Below are 7,173 nucleotides of genomic sequence, written 5' to 3' on the forward strand. Positions count from 1 at the left end.
GCCCAGCCAGGGTCAGCCCTTCCAACCCAGCTCCCATGTTTGCATTTGACCACAGCGTGGTCCACTGTCCTGTGAAGGATGAGCCACAACAAAACTTGGGTTAGGCGCGCATGGTGTCCAAGCCTTCCTGGGGTTATGCAGCCAGAACTTCAGCAAACTCCATAGGAAACCGACTTTTCAGACATAACCTCGGGCCCTAAGCCCAGCCATTGGCCATGTCTTACAGAGGCTGTGGGTCAGAACCACAGGTGTTGAAATGCTCTGATGAGTTTCTGTTCACTAATCCTATCATTGAGATTGCTAGGATATGCAGAATCTAATATCCAGATGAAAGAGAAATGGGAAAGCAGAAAAAAAGTTTTTGAATGGAATTGAAAGTGTTTGTGTGTATATACATATATATACATATATGTGTATATATATGTATATACACACATCTCCACTAGTGAATGCACTCTAGAAGATTATGCACAGGCACGCATAATCCTGGCTAGTTATACTTGGTAACAAACTTCTTTAGCTTGACTATAATGGTTATCCAAACCCCCAACTGGGTACCTCACCAAACGCTTGGGGGGGCGCGTTGTATATAAATGCTAGCGCTGCTGTTAATGACACTGTGTTATTTGTATGCCAGTAAGTATGCATTTTTATCTAATTCTGACAAAAACAGACAGAGTTTTTGGAGGCTATATGCAAATGTAGCTGATAGTCATAATAAGCCAAAATAAAACTTAGCACCAATAACAACAGGTTGCAAGCAAAAAAAAAAAAGCTAGGGCCAGGGGTGGTGTGGAGGCAGAGGGTGCTTTAAAAATGCATCAGGTGAGCCAAAGATGTGTCTCTTTCAGGTCAGTAACCATTATTGCCAAAGTCATTCTTTTTCCTTTCAGTTTTAACAAATAATTTAATTTCTGTACATTGCATTTTCAATTGTGAAATGCTATTTGTTTGTGTTGTTGAATTTTTGTTTGATTCTCCCCACCACCCCAATCCCGGGCAAAAGCACTTCCTAGGGCTCTTAAAAACCCGAAGCTGCCGACTGATCCATAAATTGCACACGTTCTGAAAGAGACAGGTGCGCCGCACACAAGCCCCCAAGACAGGCAGCAAAAGCTCTTCTCCTGCTTGGATACAGACACTGGCTAGCTAGGTAAGTTGCTATCTGAAAACGCAAGAGCAACAGAGAGAAATCAAAACATGCCTACCCTGTGGGATCAGAAGCGCCTTTCCAGAAATGTTCCAGGGGCCAAGGCAGGAGGCTGGAGGCAGGCGTGTGCTCGCCTGTGCAAGTAGGTCCGTGTGTGAGCGAGGCAGAGCATGTGGGGATGTGTTTGTGCATGGAATGGCAGGGATTCGGGAAGCAGCCAGTAGGCAGGGCCCTTGGCAGCCCCTCCCGGCAGACACGGCAGCTGGGCTGCTGCTCAGAGCTCGATGAATGGCAGTGGGCAGTGAGTGGCCGTGTCTGCTCCTGAGAAGCAAGCTGAAAGGCAGCGCTAGAGACAGCCTGCCCAGGAGAAGCAAAACCCCTGTCCTCTTTTGCTCCTGACCCACAGAGCCTGGAAAGGGTCTCTGGTTTGCGCTGTCATCCCAAAGTAAGAGGAAAAACAAAGCTGTAAATCGTGGGCTCAACGCTAAAGTAGGATGCCAGTCAAAAGTGTGTGGAGACATCAAGTTTCCAAAATGGGACACGGGCAGTTTGTCTTAAGAGCAGCCCTTTAACAATAAAAAAGCCGTCTGGGGTGCGCTTGGATCAAATGCCTTCCTGGTCCTGACCTGGGGGCGAGGCGGGGTGGGCTCTGCAGAGACGCACAATTGCCATGTGTCCGACTGCACCAGGAAACCAGACTTTGGAATAAGTGTTGTGGTATTCTAGGGATGGGCTTCCAAGTGAAATGCAATACTTCTGCACCTCGTTAACTGAACCCATAAGCCTTTCCACAGAGAGTTCAGCTGAAAACATGTATGGGGGGATTTTTTTTTTTTTTAAGGCTCAGCGTACGAAGACAAAAGAGGTATTTACCTTTTTGTGTTAAGTGGATTTTAGGCTTTCGGGGGAGAGGGGGAGGTATTGCATAGCAGGGGGAGGGGCACAGGCGAGGATGTCAGCTTCCCCTCTGTGCCCACTTGCACCCACCTGGTTCTCAGTCCCTCCCTTGACCATGGTACTGACATACAATAGTAAAGTGCCCCAAAGGGACCTGCACCCAAGGTCTCAGGCCATGTGACACCCAGTGGGGCCTTGCTTTGCCAGACATGCATCACAGCCTTGAGTATCAAATAACTCTCACCCCGATGCCAGGAGTGGCCCGTCTCTGGCATGGCACCCTCTGCGGTTCCTGAGAGATTCATAAGAGATGCTTCAGACCATACCAAGAGGAAAAGCTACCCGAGGGTTAGTGATGTCTCTGTTCGCTTGTCGTGCTTGGAAGGGCCACAAGGTCACAACACTGAAGCAGAGAAAGGCCCCTCCCCCATCAGCCATGAACAGTGCTGTAGGCGGTGAGAGGCCAGGCTCCGGCCCTTAGGTCAGGAATGACCTCTCACGCAAGTAGCCAGTCCAAAATCCAGCAAGAATGTGGCGGGAAAGAATTGGGGGGGAGGGTGGGGGTGGCAGGAAAGAGGGCAGGGGAAAGGAAAGGAGGAAAGACAGAATCTTCAAACACTCCCCTTGAACTTGGGAGAATGTGTGGTCAAGCAAAACCGTGCTCCAGCGCGTTTGCAAGGAAGGGCTAGATTTTCAGCAGAAAATCACTCGGCCTTTCCTCCGAGATGTGTTCCCTGGGCGGTCGCTGGCATCACCCAGGGCTCCAGGCTCAGGTAATGGGTTGGGGGCAGCTCATTCGGCGGATATGCCACTCAGCCTCTGGAAGCAACCTCCTGGTTTGGCTCACAGTCTTCTGCTCTTCCCTCTCTCCGCCCCCATGCTGGCACCCCCGCCCATGGCCTGCCTTGGCTTCACCTGGCACACCCACACGAAGAAGAGTAAAGTCTAGTTCCCTAGCTCCGCCTCTGAAGGTACTACTTGACCCACTTTTCCAGCAGTCTCCTGGCGTGCCTCTGCTGACCTTGCTGCCTTGTTCAAAGCAAGGGTCCTTCTTCTCTCTCCTCCAACGTGGTGGGCTCCGAGCTGGCCTGTCTGTGGAGCAGCACCCCTGTCCCCCAGCACCTGGATGAACATCTTAGTCTCTGAGCGCGTGCTTCCCATTGCCCTTTGTCCCTGCGCAGACACCCCTGCCTGGCCATGCCAGCTCCGCTTGCTCTTCCACCAGGCTTCTTCCGCTTTCTCCCCTTTCCACATCTGTCTGCCGTTTTATGTTTTCTGACCCTTCCTGTTCAAAATGCCTCCTGAGGACCTCTTGGCCTCTCTTCTCCAACTCTGCCTGCCCCACATCCTGCTGCACAGGAATTCTGTTCATTTTCAGTCCCTCAACACCCATTTCTTCATGACACAGCTCCATCCATACCTGGGGTCCTAGGTTCCTAGTTCACCCTTTGCTCTCTGCACACAGCTGTCCTTTCTAGTCTAACTCCTTCTCCTCCGACTCCAACTCCTCATCCTCCTCTGCTTCACCCAAACAAAAGCCTGGTACTCTTTGAACCCCAACTCAAACCCATGGCTGTGGAGTCCATTTCAAATCCATGGCAACCCCGTGAAGGACAGGGTAGAACTGCTCCCTAGAGGCTTCTTCATTGTAATCTTTATGGGAGCAGGTTGCCAGGCCTTTCTTTCGCATCACCACAGAGTGGGTTTGACCCACCGACCTAGGGGTTAGTAGTCGAGTGAAAATAATTTGTGCTACTCAGACACTTGAATTTCACTCAGCACTTTCTTTGCTACATAACAGCATTCTTTAGAGCCCCTGCTTTCCTGACTGGCCAGAGGAAACCCTGTCCAGCTATGGGATGCAGGACACTGGCCCCATCCTCTATGGTGCCTTCCCTCCCCTCTATCCTGAGCATAGCCCCTCTCCTCTGGCCTCCTGGAATAGTATTTCTCTTCATACTAAATACAGTGTAAAGTCAAATTTCAAATATATGCAACCTTACAGAGTAGGGTTACAATTCTTGGCAGTCTGATTTACAAGAGAGCTCTGGATTTGAAATCAGGTAAATATTAAGATCAAGCATCATTTCTCCTCCAGCTCCCCTAAACCCTTCTTATGTTTACAAAGCATTCTCTCTCCAATGGTAACAAGAAAGAAAATGAATTGGGACATCTCTCCCAAATAGCTTAGACTACTAGAAATAATGCTTTGACTCTCAGATATGGAGGTTTACACTCGCTGTCATTGAGTCAAATCTGACTCATAGTAACCCTACAGGACAAAGTAGAATTGCTTCCTAGAATTTCCCAGGCCATACCTTCTTACGTGACCAGAAAGCCTCATCTTTCTCCCATGGGGCAGCTGGTGGCTCACAGCACTGGCTTTGCAATTAGCAGCCCAACTCATTATGTGCCAGGGCTCTCTGTGTGAGGTTGAGCCATGCTCACCTGGACCACGACACTCAACATCCGTGTACTTGGGGAACTTGTTTATGAGCGTTGACTTGATATGATTAGTTTTCCTCTGAAATGGACGAATACTGAAGATTTGGCTCTTAAACATTTTTTAAAAGTTCCGATCATTTAAAAAATAATTTGGTCATTAGTTCTATGCTCTTGTTTACTGTAGTGGATTATGAGTTGAGCTGCTAATCGCAAGGTCAGCAGCTTGAGCCCAGCAGCCACTCCATGGGAAAAAGATGAGGCTTCCTGCTCCCCTAAAGAGGTAGAGCCTCGGAAATCCACAGGGGGCAGCCCTGCTCTATCTGTGGGCCACTAAGAGTCGGCAACGGCTGGTTTGAGTTGTTTCAGTAATATTTCTACACCTTCAAAGGTATATATCACACCTGCACACCTTGTTGAGTTTGGGTAACTGAATATTCCCAGAAGGTAAATGGATGATCCCAGTGAAGGGCTCCGCCATTCCCATCACCCCAGAAAGCTCCCTTTCTGCCCTCTTCTCAGTAATCCAACCCCTGCAAAACACCACGATTTGATTTCTGTCGTTATAGATTTGCCTTGCCTCCATGACTTCTGACAAATCGGAACACACACTACACAATCACAACCCATGGACCCCCACCAGACAGAAACTGACACACCTTTACTGGACATCGTGCACGGCGCCCTTCTCCAAGCCACAGCCCCTTTCCTCAGGATGAGGCCCCTCCAACACCACAGAATTGTTGCTAACCCTCTGTTCACAGATCAGAACAGGCTTTTCACATGATGATAGGCCTCCTAAGTCTCCCAGGATAGAAGGAGGGCCTCTGGTCATAATAGTAATATAACTTCACGAGAAGCCAAATGCAATGAATCTTCTTTAACATGCTTTTAAACAAGCTTTGTTTCTTCCAGACTCATTCGTATATACATAATTTGCAAATCAAGAAGGAAGTCCAAGATCCTTCCTCTGACCGACCCTTTCCCCTCAGGTGCCATTTGAAGCTTCTTAAGCTGGCTAAATGAGCACGGCTTCAGACTTTGGCAGTGAAGCAAGATGGATACTCTTTGTTAAGCACCTGTGAATGACTCAAATTCATCTCACCAGCTTAGCTGAATTCCATCATTTTCTAAAGATATTTCAGGATTTTTTAAAATATATAATGGACCTGTAGTACATGGGGCAGAGGACCATTTGGAAAGTACGTACCCTGTCATTGTCACGAGTGACAAAAGAATTCCAATGATTGTTACAGTGTGTCCCTCTTTTCCCCTGTGTCTGCTGTTTGCTGGAGGAATGTCATTGCCAGCTTCAAGTATGATTTCTCCATGGAGAGCAATATCCAGATTGCGCCTAAAGTCACTTTGATCAAGAAGTCATATGAAATGTTAAGAAGGGCCTCGACTCATGAGCGCGCGCGCACACACACACACACACACACACACACATCACAGCGCAGATATAATCAGATATAATCAACCAAGAACCATACCCAATTTCTGGGCCAGGTGAAATGGTGAAAGAGAGATGTGTGCATTTTGAGCCCTGTGAGGTCTTCCTAGTTTGTTAGCAAAGCCATTTGGGTCACGGACTCCCTCACCATCCCACCCTGTGTCTCAGCACCCAGGACCCTCTCTCCCAGCTAGCCAGCCCTTTGCTTCTCCTGCCTCCCAACTCCCATGGTTATGATCCTACTTTCTGTCCTAAAGCTCAACACCCCCAAGCCCAGCATGCAAGAGCGACACCCATGAATGACTCATTCATTCCATTCATTCAGAAAATACCCATTATCTACTACTTATCAAAACCACTTCCAACTGTGGGACACCCAACGAGCTAAAACTCCCCGCCTCCCCAGAGTCTTGGAGCTCCATGTCTGGCCTCTGTGCTCTTCCTCCTCCGCAGCGTCTACATGACCCCCTCCGCCACTCGTGTTCCTCGGGGTTCAGCCCAATACCCTCTCCTGCGTGACCTGCTCTCCCTTATCTGGATGATCTCTACCAGCCTTGGGTGTCACATTTCTTCTGTACAAGAATGACCTCCAGATTAAAGATCTCCTTCCAGGTAGCTGTTGGTCATGTGTCCTTGTATGCTCATGCACTCAACAGACATTGATTGAGCACCTTCTGTCTACACGACATTTCAAGCTCAGTATGTCTACAAGTCACTTCTCATCTTTTCCTCAGCTCTGCCCCCTCTCTTGTTGCCGATCTCGGGACATGGCACTGTCATTCATGTGATCCAGCCCCAAACGCCAGCCCGCAGCCCTCGCCCTCTCTCCAAAGGCTTTGATGTTTCCCTCCCTTTCATCTCCTCGGGGTCTACTCCCTTTCCTTGGCTCATTAGGACTTCTCCTCTCCCAAGATCGCTATCTCCAGCGCTTTGTTCCTCTGCTCTCCTAGTGTGACCCATCTATCTCAGAAGTCAAAGAATGCCCATGCGTCCTCTTGTTTCTCAAGAGCATGTCCTCCCCACTGCTCTCCCACAGGCAATGCTCTCCTGCCATATTGAATTAATTCCAGGTTTCTCTAACCCTATGGAATTTCTGGATGAAGAAAATCACACAAGCAATTTACTCAACCCAGAATCATCCTCCTCTGGCCCCAACATTTTTTTAATCATTTTATTGGGGGCTCAGACAACTTTTATCACAATCCATCCATCCATCCATTGTGTCAAGCAC

This window comes from Echinops telfairi, unplaced genomic scaffold, assembly GCF_000313985.2.
Source record: "Echinops telfairi isolate 266 unplaced genomic scaffold, ASM31398v2 ScPeMD7_3533;HRSCAF=4204_0, whole genome shotgun sequence".
Taxonomy (NCBI): domain Eukaryota; kingdom Metazoa; phylum Chordata; class Mammalia; order Afrosoricida; family Tenrecidae; genus Echinops; species Echinops telfairi.